Consider the following 17,477-nt stretch of genomic DNA (forward strand, 5'->3'; position numbering starts at 1 on the left):
GTAAAAACTTACCAGGAATAGTTTGAAGGACCAAAGCTGACTTTCTGCATTTCATCCTACAGCACACTAATAGGGCAAGCATCTTTTCTACGCCTTGGTGAACTGTCACACCCCTCTCTGGATCAGCTTCCACCATTTAATCCTTTGTGCTTTCAGTGTCATAAATATCTCTGAGAGTTCCTTTAATGTGGAGTTTTTGACGGTGTCGCTTCCTCTGGGACAACTTTATTCTTTTTGTCACAACCACTTTCCTCATTTATGATGATAAGTTCCCTTCACTCAGCTCCTGTCTGCATACCTGGAGTCTCTCAAATGATGGCAGTGTCAACATTCCCACAGTGAGCTATTTCTTATATCTACCCTTGATTCAAATTTCACTTCCAGCGTCATCACTTTTTATTGCTCTGCTGCACTTCCATCTTGGTTGGCCAATTCCCTTTTTAAGTATCCATTTTTATAAGCTGTCACAAGTTATCACCTTGAAACAAGGAAGCAGCATACCTACATGCTTTCCTGTCTGTAGATGAACTGAATAACAGATGTGCAGTGACCCATCACTGATGGACTTTGAATGAAGTGACATGATTGTTCATTGGTCATGATGAGCACCCACTATTACATCATGATTTGTGGACTGAAGAACTACTAGCTATAAAGTGTGCACTTTATGCAATTACAGTTAATATACTATGGTAACTGAAATTTAAACTGTGGTGTTGGATAATTGTTTTTATTTAGCTGAAAACAAGCAACCCAAATTCATGCAGATTGGAACCATGTAAAGCAAAGAGAAATGACTAGGCAGAATGTAAACCTGCTAAATACTTGTGTTCTAACTCCATGGGCTGCAACAGAGTATTTTATAATTGTTCATGCTGGGCCAACAACCAAATTCCGAAGCTTTGCACGAACACTCAGAGTTGAAAAAGACATCTAAATATAGGAAAAATGAAACATTCTGAAAAAGAACTGAACCATCCTTTTTAATGCAATAAAACTGGACCATCAAAACAACAACGAAATAACACTATGTACTAAATGCTTTATGTCCATCAGCTCAGTTGATTCACACAACCCTGAGGAAACTGACACTTCTAGAAATTAACTATTTTGCCAAGATCACCACACTATTAGGTGGGAGAGCTATGATAAAGCCCAGGTATATCTGGCTCCAGAACCTGTTTTCCAACCTTAGGTAACACGGAGGCTGAAGCAATTTTAGGGGAACTGGCAAAAGTCTCTGAAACTATCTCCTCCTCGGTACAAAAGACAACGCTGTCCAGAGCACCTAGTTCTGCTGGTTATAGCTCTGCTGCCGCACAGCTGACGGTTACCCGTCTGAGGAAGCTCTCATCTCCCAGGAAAAATATATATGCCAATAACATGTTGTGGCTGATGCAAGTTACTCAACTAAAATTCAACGTGTACTCGCAGGAGAAGATAGATTGTGGTTTTCTTCATTAATAAAGTGTTTTTCTATATCCTTTAAGAAGTCCCTAAGCCATGTCATTTGAGAGCCTTTTTGGAATATTATTTCACACAATGTAATTTTATTTTGATTGGTTGTATTTGCACATAAAAATACAATTTCAAATATTTAAAGAATAATGAAAAAGGTAATATGATGAATTTTCGAAAATACGTAACTAGAATATAAAATAAGGAATATTAGTAGAAAAAAATGTGGGGAGTAATTATTTCAAAAGCAGCTAAATACTATCCTGCAACATAGAAGGCTGCAAGCAATTTGTTGCAGATTGATTTTTAACATTTACAGTCCATTTTGTATGTTATAAAAAAGTCTACAATCACTCGCTTTAATTTAGTCTCACTCCACCTCTTTCCCACCCTGGTACAAAAAGGTGAGCAAGAAAATGATCCTTATGTAAAAAGATACATTTACATTTCATTTTAATTTGTAGTTTCAATAGGTGACTTCATACTTTGTCCAGGGACCCAGGCCAAACTCAGGTGTTACGTCATCTTCTTTATTAGACTTCCTTAGAATCCACTGCACACACTTCACAGTGTGAAGGCTTTGCTGTGATTCTTAGAGAAGAATGGGTGGAATGATAGTGTCCCTTTCTACCCACATACTTCCATATGACACTTCAAGAAACACCTCTCATCCAATCAATGTGTTTCTTAAGTTGAAAGGTAAACCTTGAAACTTAAGTCTTGAGAAAAATCAAAGCACGAAACGTAAGTACGCAGAGAAGCAAAGGTTAAGGAGTTGGATGTAAAGTCAAGACATCTCTGGCTTAGTCCTTCATTTGTTCATTTTGCAAACACCTACTGCGCAGGTCGAGTGGTAAGCACAGTGCCAGGTGGTGAAAAGTGAGGCAAAGACTGACACAGCTTCAGCTTCTAACAAACTGTACTCTAGCTGGGCAAAGCAACCAGATAATTGTAGTGGAGTGTGACGTACAATCTGTTACAATTATCAACAGAGCACTGGGGAACTTCAAAGAAATGCACTACATGTACAGTGTGGGGCTGGGGGAGGTGAGAAGAGAAGGGGCTTTCCAGAAGTGGTGATGCGACAACTGGATTTCAAAGGACAAGCAGTTCACTTGAATCTTCATTCCCATTCCCATGAGTTCTATGAAGGGCCAGGTAAGGAAATAGGATGAGGGGGACAAATAAAAATATTATAACTCATTATGGTAACTTTATACTTTCTGGAAGGGGTCAAAGAAGTGAAAATGATGGAACAATGAGGTATTGCATTTGTGCAGTTTATTATCAAGGTTGATTGATATCTGGGATGTGCCATGGGTATTTGCTTATAGAAATACATGTCATATGATATATATTGCATTAATTGAGTTAATTGTATGAAACTATCTCTATATTCCCCTTACGAAGTTTCACAATTTTGAGAACTGAAACTTGCTTTAAAAAAAAAAACACAAATTTTAAAAATTCAGGTTTAAGATCCTTTGGTACCATTCATCCCTTTTTTGCCTTGCAGAGTTGCTTAATTCAGTGCGCCTTTTTACAATAAGCATTTCACTGTATAATACTGCACAGGTGAAGATTATGACATATTTCTAAAGCCCAGGTCTGATCGTGTTCCTCTCTTCGTGAACGTCCATAATGGTTTTGAGGTTTCTAGCTGAGCGATCAATGTCCATCTTGGTTTATGGCACGGCTAATATAAGAGCAGTGATAAGTACAAGACGGCAGCATATTTGAGTGGAGGTACAGAAGTGCAGGTTCCCTTGGGAAGAAGGGAGAGGTGGGAACACAGAGAAGTAGAGATGCCCCCACTGGAAACATATATGAAATGAGAAAAGACAAAAGCTGAGACTGCACTGGGGGCACTGACATAAGAGATGGCACCAGAAGGATAAAGGTGGGACTGAGGAAGCTTCAACAACTACAGCTCAGTTGTTACAAGTAAAATATACTGTTATGACCTTGGTGGAAATCAACCCGCTTATGCAACAAATGTAATTAGTTTTATAGTAGTTCTTGCCTAAATAAATTCCTTTCCATAATTAGAAATCATGTATTCTGGTTTAAAGTTGTTTGCTACATTTAAAAAACACACTCAATCTAAGTTATAATATTATATTCTTATTCTAAATTAGTTTAGATATAATCTGAAGCAAAATCAGACATGAGAAATATGTAATTTTACTGAAGATCAAATAATATAAAAAATGAAACCTCTACTATTAAAATCAAATCACACAATAAGAAATTGGTATGCTATATATAATTTCCTATTTTTTTGCTATAAAACAGAAGTAAATTGATTTGTGGGAATATCCATTTGCTGCTGTGTCATCTTTTCCAAGTTCTATTAATCAGAGCTCCTCTTTCTGTAACTGAGGCAGGGTGACTCACTCTGACTGCCACTAAAGCAGTGGCAAAGCTATTTCCAATCTGGGTCTTTTAACATCCTTGCTCTGCTTTAATGTAAACACATTCTTGAAAAGTATTGGTGAATATGTTAGCATTGTTGAATGAAAGGAAAAGTAAGATGTGCTGGTCTAGAGAATAACATTAATACGTCAGATTTTCTTTCTTTTCAAGTTTTAGATGTGGGGCCTGAGCACCATTTAAATAGAATAAATACAAACTGGCAAATGTTACAGCTTTAGCTTACTGCTTTAGTGTCTCCCTTTGGGAATACATGAAGCATGTGTCCTGGCACTCCAACTAAGACAGTTACTACTGTCTCATGGCACAGACCTGTAGCTTCAAGGAAATGGCTACCAAGAGGTACAAACAATGGTGAGCCACTAAGTGCCACTTAGAACAATGACTGTCTTAATGGTTGGTGACTTAAGTCCATTATGATCAAACTTCAATGTAGTAAACACTAAAGATCCACCAAAATACTCTTAGAACTAATTAATGAAATCAGCAAAGTTGCAGGATACAAAATCAATATACAGAAATCTGTTGTGTTTCTATATACCAATAATGAACGACCATAAGAAGCAATTAAGAAAACTATCCCATTTACAATTGCATCAAAAAAGCATAAAATACTTGGGAATAAATTTAACCAAAGAGGTGAAAGGCCTGTACTCTGACAACTTTAAGACACTGAAGAAAGAAACTGAAGAGGACACAAATAAACGGAAAGATATACCATGCTCATGGATTGGAACAATGTATATTGTTAAAATGTCCTTAATACCTAAAGCAATATACAGATTCAATGCAATCCCTATTAAAAATACTAATAGCCTTCTTTTCAGAACTAGAACAACTAATCCTAAAATTTATATGGAACCATGAAAGACCCCGCATAATCAAAGAAACTTTGAGAAAGAACAAAGTGGGAGGTATTATGCTCCCTGATTTCAAGCAATACCACAAAGCTTCAATAATCAAAACAGGATGGTACTGGCATAAGACTGTATAGATTAAAGTACTGAAACAGAGAGCCCAGAAAAAAAATCCCTGCTTACATGGTCAATTAACTTATGACAAATGAGGTAAGGATATACAAAGGGGTAAAGACAGTTTCTTCAATAAGTGGTGTTGGGAAAGCTTGTCAGATACATGTAAAAAATGAAATTGGGCCATTCTCTTAAACCATATATAAAAATAAACTAAAAAATGGATTAAAAACTTCAATGGAAGACCTGAAACCATAAAACTTCTAGAAGAAAATACAGGCAATAAACTCTTTGGCATGGGTCCTAGCAATATCTCTTTGTTTACGTCTACTTGGGCAAGGACAACAAAAGCAAAATTAAACAAATGGGGCTACATCAAACTAAAAAATTCTGCACAGTGACGAAAACCATCAACAAAATGAAAAGAAAACCTACTGAATGGGAAAAGATATTTGTAAATGACATATCCAATAAATGGTTAATATCTATAATATAAAGAATTCATAAAGCCTAACACCAAAAAAAGCAAACAATCCAATTTAAAAATGGGCAGAGGACCTGAACAAACATTTCTCCAAAGAGGACACACAGATGGTCAACAGACACATGAAAAGATGCTCAACATCACTAATTATCAGGGAAATGTAAATCAAAACCACAATGAGATATGACCTCAAACCTGTCAGAATGACTATCATCAATAAATCAATAGATATAAAGTGTTGACGAGCATGGGAAGAAAAGGGAACTCTCATACACTGTTGATGGGATTACAAATTGGTGCAACCACTATGGAAAACAATGAAGAGATTCCTCAAACAATGAAAAGTAGACCTGCCATACAACCTAGTAATACCAATTGTATTTGTCTGAAGAAGACAAAAACACTAATTCAAAAAGATACATGCACTTCTAGGCTCATTGCAGCACTATTTACAATAGCCAAGTTATGGAAGCAACCTAAGTGTCCATCAATAAATGACTGGATAAAGAAGATGTACATATATACAATGGAATATTACTCCACAGGAAAAAAGAATGAAATTTTGCTATTTGTGACAACATGGATGGATTTAGAGGGCATTATGCCAAGTGAAGTAGCTCAGAGAAAGACAAGAACTGTGATTTCACTTATATGTGAAATCTAAAAAAACAAAACAAATGAACAAACAGAACAGAAACAGACCCATAGATACAGAGAGCTTGCTGATGGTTGCCAAAGGGGGAAGGGTGAAAAGTAAAAAAATTACAATGTAGTAGAGCATCACCAAGAAATTAATTCTTGAAAGGTGGAAAATACTAGATTTTGGAGAAAGTCAGTTTATCTAGATTAGAAATCAATACAGATCTAATTGATAATATATTGTGGTTTATTCTGACTAAATACTCATTACAGTCATGGCTATTTTTGGACTAAAATAAAAGGATCATTTGACGAAAAGGTTAAAAAGATGTTTAGAGATTTCTCTGACATCTGGGAGTACCAATTGCTGGCACAAGTTTAGACACAATTATTTTATTCTTTACATGAGGTTAACTGAGTATGATTAGAAATAAATGGACCCTCCAAATAGGCGAACAATCAGAGGGCTTAGTGGAGCTGGCCAAGGCATAAACACTCAAGACTTCACTTATTAAATGCACCCACATCAACTGTATTTGATTTGTATTGTGACCCAAACACAAGACCTCCTTGTAAAATCACTGAATAGACTTAGGATATAAAACAAGTTTTACTGTAATATGTGTTACGGGTTGAATTATGTCCCTCTAAAACTCCTATGTGGAAGTTCTAATTCCCAGGACTTCAGAATGTGGCCTGATTTGGAAATCCAGTTGTTGCAGATTTAATTAGTGAAGACAAGGTCATACTGCAGGAGGGTGGACCCTAAAGCAGTATGATTGGTGTCCTTATGAAAAGAGGAAATTTGGACACATATACACAAGGAGAACACTATATAAAGAAGAAGGTAGAAATTGGGGTGATGCTTCTACAAGCCAAGGAATGCCAAAGATTACCAGCCAACCACCAGCAGCTAGGGAAGAGGCATGGAGAAAGGAATGAGCCCACGGACACCGTGATCTAGACTGCTAGCCTCCAGAACTGTGAGGAAAGAAATTCGTGTTAAGTCACTCAGTTTGTGGTACTTTGTTAAGGCAGCCCTATGAAACTAACGCAATATGTGAGATACTTGTATATTCAATTGCGAACAGAACCAAAATACAACCACCTCCATGTTGCTCCCTTTGAAGGAGCCCACCCACTTTTGGAATGTATCTTATGGGAATAACTACAAGTACCCAAAACTGAATTAATGAGTGTCGGTTCAAAGTATAGGAGGAAGCACCAGATTACATTTAAGAAGCGTCATTTCAGTATTTGTAGTCTGTGAGTGTGAATGTGCTGGATTTACACAGAACCAGAAGAACAGAGTTTACAGTCCCTGACTTCCAAAAGATTTTCCTAGAACCCAAGTTACAAGAGAAAAGAAAAGGACAGAGACTGGGGCAGTGAGTTCAGCCAGACAGTATTGCGGAGAAGCAGAAAGCATGGACAAATTCACAAAATGTGACTAGGACACTAAACAAAAGGGTGATGTTTTTGAATGCTAAGCAATCACGTAGTATGAACAAGAGAATGAAGAGACTCACAGAAATCAATGAAAAAGTTTTAAATGAAAATGAAGCACATAAAATGCATATCCTTCATTAAGCCTGCCTACATGCAATGCCATATGCTACATGATAGAAAATACATATTAGTAAATACTATAAGACAATATGTAAGAAATAGATGAGTTATACTCTGAAAGGAAATGACATATATACATATATACACAGATATGTATGTGAGTGTATATATATATATACATATATATATATATATATATATATATATATATATATATATAGTATTCAAATCTCTATACATTTAAATATCTTAACAACATGTACATAACATGACAATAAATGTCTGTAAACGACTGTGGGTATGGGAACATCCAATTCGCCCAGAGGCACATGAGAGAAACATCAGAACTGAATTATGAATTAAGCAAGAACACAACAAACAGAATGAATAAACAAAGTTACTTACCTCAAAGTTTCAAAAAATATATTTAAATATTGAAAATTAGTTGTATTTAATTTTTTAAACTTATGTATTCATTTACTAAAATCTACATTAAAATGTTTCAGTATATCACAATTCCTATCTAAACTTGAATATTTCTGCATACCCCCATAAGGTATTATTCCCAGTTTTAAACTAAGAAATTAGCAGGAATATAGACATGGCACACAAAATCTATTGTCAAGTGAGAAAAGTGAATAGTTATTCATCTTGTCAGGGATAGTAGGCTTGATAAATATAGCACATTTCCATAAGGAAGTTGAGATTTAAAAGAGAAAAAAGACAACAAAGTATGCTTAAATAAAATTATATTCTCCCAGATGAATCTAATGTCATATCTAAAACTAAGACATGAAAAACACACGATTCAGTTACTGGCAAGAGAATGTGAGTGTATTAGCAGTGGTTACTTTGTTTATATGACGTATTATTATTAATAATATCAAGTGTAATGCTTTTTAGATGAGAAGAGTCTATTTGTAATTTGAAATAAATGCTTTTCTTTCAATAATTTTAACCATTCAAAAGCCAGATATTACTCTTAGATTTATTTTTTTAATACTAGTATAGAGTTAATGTTCCTGGAACTAGCCAGAGGGATTAGAAACTAGTAAGTGCGTTTCCATGGTTACAGACTGCTTTGCCACTGAAAGATCATTTCATACATTCCCTATTACCCAGTGACCCCATAGGGGGAAAAGAGGGATCTGCATTTCGGGTTTTTAGGGTCATCATCAATTATGACTTTGGGTAGGATTTTATTTTTATGAGAATGCATATGGCATTAATGTTTGGAAGTTACCTAAGCTTAAATTTTTTCTCTATTCTTTAGTCTGTCAACCATCATCAGGCACGTGCTCTGATGGAGGCATGGTGGTAATAAAGTCATCCACAACTTTCACTTTGATTCATGCTGTGAGTTACAGCAACCGATTCTGATGCTGGATCCTGAGACAGGAAGGACTGAGCCAAAAACCTGGATATTTGCAATATCCTTCAAGTAGATGAAATTCAACGAGTGGCAATTATCCAGGAGGGGCTCCATGAACACCAGTTGAACAACTGAGTAGTGATAAATGACCACGTGATCCCAAGAAGGACCAACCTGAAAGCAAGGTCTAGGGAGAGACTTACATCCTAACTGGAAACAAATGCAGTAGACGGTCCATCACCTGAAGCTGAGTGGTCACAAATCCCCGAATAAGGGTGATTTCATTGGGGATTTTGTTTTTGTTTTTTTAAAGAAAATGTTTTCATTCTGCTTTGCTTCAAATATAATTCTGGCTGAAGAGATGCCATGTTCACCTTTTGGAGTGGCATTCACTTTTGGCCACTACAGAGAGTGTGTGGTCAGCTGAAGGGCACGATGCACTAGAAGGGCTCTTGTGTAGGAGGGTTAAGGCCCAGCCAAACCTGCAATGCATGCCAACCCCATGTAGCACGACCCCACATGGTGGGGACTTAATATGCTTCAGTTTCCTCATCGGTGGTGAGGATTAAGTGAGAAAACCCAGGTAAAAGCTCAAAATGGGGCAAAGTGCATAGCAAGCATCCAATAAATGTCAGCTACTAGAATTATTCTTGTTAATGTTATTAGTATTGTTAATGTTAAAAATTAGGCTGTGTCCCCTGGTAGGCCTTGTGGGGAGAAACACAGCCAATCTTTATAAAAGATGAGATAAAAACACTGAGATTCTGAAGGGAATGTTCCAAAGAGTGTATAGATACCTTACCCTTGATTTTGAGTAAAACTATAATAGTTAATTGGACATCTGCTACTGAATCCTGCTCATGCATGGAACATCTGGGGAGAAGGGCAGAAACCATATTTCAGGTGTATAAAGAGTTAACATTTTCTAAAGGATGCCAGAAGGGCAAAAATACAAGTATATTTTTAATGTAAAAAAAAACAGTTTCAGTGGTATTTTACTTCTATGGAACACTTTCTTCTAAAAGATGATCTCCTGATCTACAAATAAATAGGGGCAAAGTGAACTTTTGCAATGAATAACTTTCACTTAGAAGTAAAACTTATCATCAATGCCTCCACATTACATCTATTTCTTAAATTCTCTGTATTATATCATTACAGTGTTAGGACATTTACGTTTTTTCCCGTAATTGAGTGTCTCTTCAAATTGTCGTTACTATTTTGGTCGTAATCCATTTATGACACCAAGCAGAATAAATGCAAAGTAAAATCACGGTCAATCAGAAAAAAAAATTACCAGAGAAAGAAATGTACTTTGGGTAGTAGAAGGTAATTCCTTTAAGCTCAGATTCTCTCTTTTTTTTTTTTCCTTTGTGGAAAGCAAAAATTACAAAACTAAAGTACTCACAAGTAAATCAAACCACAAAACTAAATTACTGTGAATCTAAGGCACCACGTTGTAAGTACTACAACTGAGGAAAGCAACAGTCAGTATAAGCATTAAAAACTGAAATTGATCCCCAACGCAAACGATAAGTTTGATAGAACGCTCTAATTTTCTCAAAACTGTGGAAATTATAGCTTAGCCACAGATTACCTACAAGTGATGAAATACTTTACGATCCTTGTATATCAAAGGTCACCAACCGATGCAAATGATGCCCAAAGGCACAACCTGATGGGCAATATTAAGACCACACAGCCGATGTGAAATAAAACCACTCATCTGTGAAAGTTTTCATTTTAGCTTCTCCCTGCCCTTTGCTGGACGATTTGATGGTCATCCTAAAACTTCAAAGCTTCATTGCCAAATTTTCACCACTACTGAAGGAGTATTCATGGCACTAGACTCACTAGCCTGTCAGAGGCAGTATTTATGTACATGAGGATATAAAACTGTTGTAGCAATGAAAAATGTCACAGATTTACAAGGGATGAAATTTACAAGGGAGCGAGGTGATGTGCGTGGGTTTCACCTTATGAGCCCTCTGATAAAAAAGCTGCCATGAAAAACAGAAAAATCTGTCCTCGATGGTTTTTAGATGCATCCCCTTGAAATGCATGGTCAGAACTTCCGTATCCTCCCCCCCTCACTCTAAGAATAGGCTGCACCAAGGATGAGGGTATAACTGATATGGTGCTTAGTGTTCTCAGAATTTCTACAGATTCTAATGCACATACCCAAGGGAGAATCCTAAGCCTTTCTAAAGTTTGGGAAATGAGAGAAATATTAATTGGTTTATTAAACTAAGTGTTCATATTCATAGCATCCCATAAAAAGCAGCATATACAATCCCTCTACTCATATCTCTTCCGAGAATGAAGATAGCCCACACCTCGTATTATGGAAAGAAATATTTCACTGAGTTCAGAATTTAACTATGAAAAATGGAAAATTCTGTCAGAAATGTCATTTTATTGTAGGAGTTCTAAACTAGATACATGACTTAAAAATATCATTTGGGCCCTGATGGAACTAGGAATTCAAATCAGTAAAATAATGAACAACTACGGAGTGACTGGGAAAGTGGGGAAAGTCTGTTTTATACAGACTCACTAAATATATGTATACACATAATAACATGGAATTTAATGGAAAAAGTAAAAGTTGTGATTATCCTTTAAAATGAATTGTATCCTTTCACCATCCTAGAAGGAAACCCCGTAAGTGGGGAGGCAGGGCAGGAGAGGTACACAGACTGTCATGGGTAATCTGTTATCCAAGTAAAGGGGCCTGAACTTGACCTTGTAAGTGATGGGAGCCACTAAATGGTGATGAGGAGGGAACAACCTGGTACTTTCAATTGCCAGTGCACTTTGGAGTGTGCAGAACAGATCTGAGGGGCAAGGAGAGCAGCAAAGCTCCAGAGAAGGTAGGACTAGGGTTTTAACTAGGTATCTGGTACTGAGCTAGGTATCAGGGACTTGTACTTCTGGGGAAGTCTCCTGGCCTTACCCGACACATATATTTTTGGAAAGCTGCAAATTAATTTTGTAAGTCAAATCATATTTTCCCATTGATAATTTACTCATGTTTATATTAATTTCATTGATTTTTTTTTTTTAATTGGCACTGGCCCCTAAAGGCTAGAGCTTAGAATGTAATAAAGAACCTTGACGTTCCTCTTACCCATCAGGGCTGTTGAAGTGCAAGTGTTTTGTAAAATGTGAAAAGTCTATTAAAAAAAAAAAAAAAGTAAATTGCTACTGCTGTATCAGTGCCTCAAATCAGACAGCTGGGAGCAAGTCAGAGATTTCAGTCCCAGACAGCCAGGTGACCCATCCAAGGGCCACCAGGTGAGGATGGAGGCGATGCATAGCACTGGTCTCGTTGGGGCATTAGGATAAACATGCCTGAGGGGGACCTCTTGGTTAGCATCTACAGCAAGTTCTTTTGTTCAGAGAAACATTTAGTGAATCTGATCTGCCAAAAGAATATGGTTTCCAAATTGGAAGAAAACAATTACCTCTCAAGTCCGAGAAACACCTGGCACATAAAACCATTACACTTGACACACTGTGGCAAGGTGTGTAAGAAGGATGGGTCTGCAGCCAGACAAACATGGGCTCGAATCTCGCCCTGTGATGACCTGCTTCGTTCCAACAACTACGTGTTGTGAAAACTACAGGCTCATAAAGCACATAAAGGACTCACCACCACAAGCGGCCCCTGGGACATGCCCAATAAATGCTAAGCGAAACACCAGTGACAGTCTTTTACATAAGGAACATCACGTAAGTCGTCACACCAGGAAGCTATTCGCCATGAACACTCCATCGTCTTCACTGAGAAATGGCGCCAGTACTGAAAAGTACTCTTAGAGCATCACTGTCCGTTACTGACCAGTGAGGACACAGGAGATGAAAGGAGGCAGTTCCGAAAGCATTTTACAGCTCACAGCAATAATGCACACATTTAACACAGAAGTAGCACTCTCTACGGAATAGCCACAGAAGCACACGGGAGTCCTACTTTCCTAGGAGGCTAAGTGCCAATGAAGTCGCTCTACAAAGTGGTCAATATAGTAATAAAAGCTCCTCATTAGTTTAAAATATAAGAACATTTCAGACGGCACTTCAAAAGCAGCTTTCAACATCTTCAAGATAAGAGATCAATTGGATGCAAACGTCTAATAATCCTGAAGTGCTTACAAACATAGCTGTATTTAAGATTAATAATTACACATATAGTTAGTAATTATGCAAACATGTATAATGTCAAGGATCATTAATAAGGTCCAATGAGAAATGCGAAAATGCTGCAGATATGGCATATAACGTCTTCAAGTGATCTCTTAATTTCCTGTCTCTTAATGGGAGATTTAAAGTCATATGTTTATATAATTTTTCTTAATCGTACATAGCATCTCTTAAGCAATTGCTTAGTGACCAAAGGATGTGAAGAGTCAGAGAGAGGGGCTCTCATAGGCTTCAGATGAAGCACTTTACTTCAGCCCAGCATGCCCAAGACAACCTCAGAAGGGCTGGAGGAACAGTCAGGACAGTGATCGCTGCACCAGCTGAAGACCAGTGCAGCGGGAAATGCCCCACGTGCAAGCAACCGGGCAGCACTCAAAGCCGGCAGTGAGGAATTAGTGGCTCCACGAGCGCAGAATGCAGCACATTACATAACAGGGACAAGTCCTGCAGCAGGTTCAAAGCAGAGAAAATATACATCTGGTGGGGCAGAAAGTGAACATAGCCTTAAAATGCTTTATAAATACATGTGCCAGGTACATTCCGGGAAAATCCACTATACTCTCTAAAAACCCCTAAAGTGAAACTTTTTCAGGTGCAGGTTCAACAAAAGCATGCATCTTTCTGGTTCACAAAATGCCAAGGGTCAAAATTTTAAATTAAATCTATAAGGGAATTAGCCTTCCAAGACTTTCTTGAATTAAATGGAGGGGTATGGCCAAAAAATAATATAGGGAGGTGATTTCCTTACAAGTACATGAAACACTGAACTACAGATAAAACTAGAAGAAAAGAAAATGAAGCCATGCTTTCTCTTTTATTTTTGCCGTCTGCTGCCAGGTTTAAAGCAAGAACACAAAACCTGAAAGAGGCAGAGACGGCAGTGGGCTGGCGGAAGAGTCACGTAGTAGCGCCAACTCTGACTGCTCCAGCCCCCACGCGCTTCGGATGACCAGAGCGGACCATGCTGCCCTGCCCTGTAGAACAGTGTCCTTACACTGACAGGAGGGTCCTGGGAGAACAGAGGGTAGGAGCCACTCCTCCTGCTGTGCTTAGAACCTCATGCCACTTACCGTAATTCTCCTAGCAATGATGTGATAAAAACTCCCTGGCACCTGAGATGAACCTCTTGGGAAGTACTCCACATGGAAGGTAAGCGTGAAGTTTCACCACCCACTCTTCACCTGGAAAGGTACACAAGGCGTGAATCTTTCCAGTGAAGAGTCATGTTTTAAAAATTTGAAAAAACTTTGAAAAAATTGAGATTGAAGCCCATTGCTAACTGGATGGAAGGAAAGCATGAGAATCTTATAAAAATCACTTAATATTAGAAATTCTGGCACTATTTATAGGCCAAATGCCCTTTAGGTGATGCTTGAAAATAGTTTTGTTCATCTCTTAAGTGAGGGGCACAGCAACACATTCCACTACCTTCTTTTCTCATCCATAGTATGAGATTCAAACGCCAGCCAGAAAGGTCTTGATCACAAGAACATCTTCAGAGGAATTTTGACCCTCAGGAAAAATAGGCCGCAGACTTCTGAGAATACATAGAATAGACCCTTGGCACTCCCAGAACATTCGATGGTCTATTAAAATAGACCCAAGATTCAAATACACAGTTCAGTGGTAGAATCTTTCATACGTCATAGACTGTGCATTAGCCACGCTGTTCACTTGTGTAATCAGGGCTTCAGTTCTGCCTAACACCCCTTAGTTTCTTGCACTTCCTCACATCTTCATTTCCAACTCTAGGACGAGTAGTAGCAGCCACTCTTCTCAGAATGATTTTTCAAATATGAAGTTTTTATCCCATCACAGGAGTGACTGAGACTGTCTCGGGGCAGGCAAGGTTTCTTATCCCCATTAAATCCCCCGAGGCACGAGACACTGGTTCCCTATTTTTTTAAATGGGATGATGAGCGTTGAATATGAACAGCGGGGATGGCTGTACGCCCTCACTAGTCTGTGTCAGCTCTGACATGTGGTCTTTGGACATGTGGGACCTCCCCCAAAATGCAGAATTAAGGCAACTGTTGAACATGGGACAATCACAAATAATTGAGTTTTTGAATGTTGGATCTGTGAATCCCTAGGGAACACTCAGTTGGAGCTAAAACACAGAATTGAATCTAAGCTGAATTTTGTAAACAAAACCATATTTTAAATGCAGTTGAGGAGTCCAGATTTAAAGAGCCCTTTGATAAAGCTAATTATACCTTGATTACTCCCCACTATGACTAGCTTAAAGTTTAAGCTCAAGTTCTTATAATTCTATACCATAATATTCAACTATAACCAACTATAACAATTTTCTTTTTTTTTTTTCCTTCCTTTGTTTCTCACTCTGTTTTCTCCTTCCTTTCTCAAAGAGTAGACTGCCAGTGAAATGATGCTGGTGGTCCAGTTAACCCCCCATGTTGCCATGTCTGTATATGATTCTACCTGCATATATGCTTATATCTTATATCTGTAGATGCTGCTATCAGATCTTGTGACAAACCCACAGTGACTTTAAATGCACAACAAATCCTTCAGTCCTAGTAAAGTCCACAAGCCATTCACAATCCTTGCAGTTTGCCAGAGTCTACGTTGGATTCTAAAGATACAGAGTTAACAAATAATTCCTACCCTCAAATTGCTTGTCATCTTATAGAAAGAGGCAGAAGCAACTTACTGTCCCTGAAGTCAGATTATGGTAAGTGCCCTTTATGTCCTCGGAGACTGGGAAAAGCCCATGACTACACACTCATAGCCATAAGGAACTATGAGTACATACCATGTTTCCCAAAAATAAGACCAGATTTTATATAAATTTTTGCTCCACAAAATGTATTAGGGCATATTTTCAGGGAGTGTCTTACTTTTTCATGTACAGCCATCTACATTTATTAAAATACAGTCATGTCATCTTCTTCTGGAACATCGTCATAACGTACTAAATGCGTCCATCTGGCTGACGATCTTAACTGGGGCTTATTTTCAGGGTAGGTCTTATTTTCAGGGAAATACGGTAGAATATAAATTCTGAGTAAGTGGAGATTAGGGATAAGAAATGCCTTCACATAGGAAAGGATATCTGAACCCGGCCTCACAAATGAGTGGGAGTTTGATCGAGTTTCTACTTGTGCTTCTCACTATCAGTGGGTCTCTCTTTCCTCCCAAAGGAGATGCTGTTATTCTCTTCTTATGTTTTCTATATGTATATTTAAATACCACTCTATTATGGACATTTCCAGTCTGTGTTGTTGAATAAAATTGTTATTTTTATGAAGGGCCTGCCGGGGTTGGTAAATAACTTCATTCGTCTTCAGGAAGTTAATCAGTCCACAGAACTGTGCTAATGCTGCAGAAAGATCTATAGTCTCTTCTAGGATTTCAACCTCAGCCCAAGTTCTCACAGTGCGCTGTACGGATGTGTGAGGTGGCCTGGTATAGAGCACTGCTAAGGTCTGTTCATCCTTTCCGGGAGCCCATGCATTCTCTGCATTAGGGAAAATTTTAAAATGAATTTAGCATATAATTTGAGAATCATGTTTAAAGCAAGAATAATTTCAAGACTACTTATCAATGTATATTGTATATACCGAATCGGGACAAAATTTGTTCCATGAAATTGTTGAATAAAAGAATGCTAAAACTTCTTGGATTTTGCTCAAAAGTTTTTTTGTTTGTTTTCTTTGGATTTTTTAAAACAAAATAGTAATTTTTGAAATGGGCCTCAAATGAACTCCTGGATTTTGGGAATGAGGAACTGAACTGATAAGGATTCTGGGTGAGAAGAAGCACAAAAACTCTGATGAGCCGGGTGTGTAGAGAACACGAGAAGAGTAATAATAGTTATTGACTTTGGATAAGTGTGGAGAGACCAGCTGAGAGGTCGTTTTAACTGCCAGGCTCTGGAATTTAAATTTAATCGATAGGTAATGAGAAAACGGAGTTTAGGAGCAAGGAAGTAATATGAGGAAATGTAAGAAATGTTCTGCTCACTAATCCGATTGGTCTGAGAGCAGAGACTAGATGCAGCTGGCTAAGTCAGTAGTGGGGTTTTTTGGTGATGGAGAGAAGCCGGTGCATGAGGAAGAGTCGGCAGGGCTGGGTGCCTGAGTGGGTTTGCACCATAAAGCACCAGGCATCATTCAGTGGGGCTTCCTTCCAGGGGAAGGTCCTCCCATTGACTGTCGTAGTGAAAACTGTCTCTGATCAAGTGATGATGCTAAGCTCTTTTTTAAATGTCTCCTATAGAAAATTAGACCCATGAGACTCAAATAAAAGCAAGAGATAAACTTCAGGACAATGACAGACCAAGATTCATAGATAGGTGAAGCTGTGACAGTAGGTGTGTCCCAACACT

The 17,477-nt window shown here is 38.0% G+C and overlaps 1 protein-coding gene across 9 annotated transcripts in view; it reads right to left on the minus strand.

Annotated features, from left to right (window-relative positions):
* FAM110B (family with sequence similarity 110 member B) overlaps nt 1-17,477 on the minus strand; it is a 140,104-nt gene that overhangs the window by 36,652 nt on the left and 85,975 nt on the right. For 3 of the 9 annotated variants that reach the window (XM_074318655.1, XM_074318654.1, XM_019718194.2), the window contains one exon: nt 14,197-14,307. The exons of the other annotated variants lie outside the window; for them this stretch is intronic. The gene's annotated coding sequence lies outside the window, so the exon portion shown is untranslated. The remainder of the gene's footprint in view (nt 1-14,196; nt 14,308-17,477) is intronic. 9 annotated transcript variants of the gene reach the window in all.

Source organism: Rhinolophus sinicus, linkage group LG14 (assembly GCF_036562045.2).
Source record: "Rhinolophus sinicus isolate RSC01 linkage group LG14, ASM3656204v1, whole genome shotgun sequence".
Lineage (NCBI taxonomy): Eukaryota > Metazoa > Chordata > Mammalia > Chiroptera > Rhinolophidae > Rhinolophus > Rhinolophus sinicus.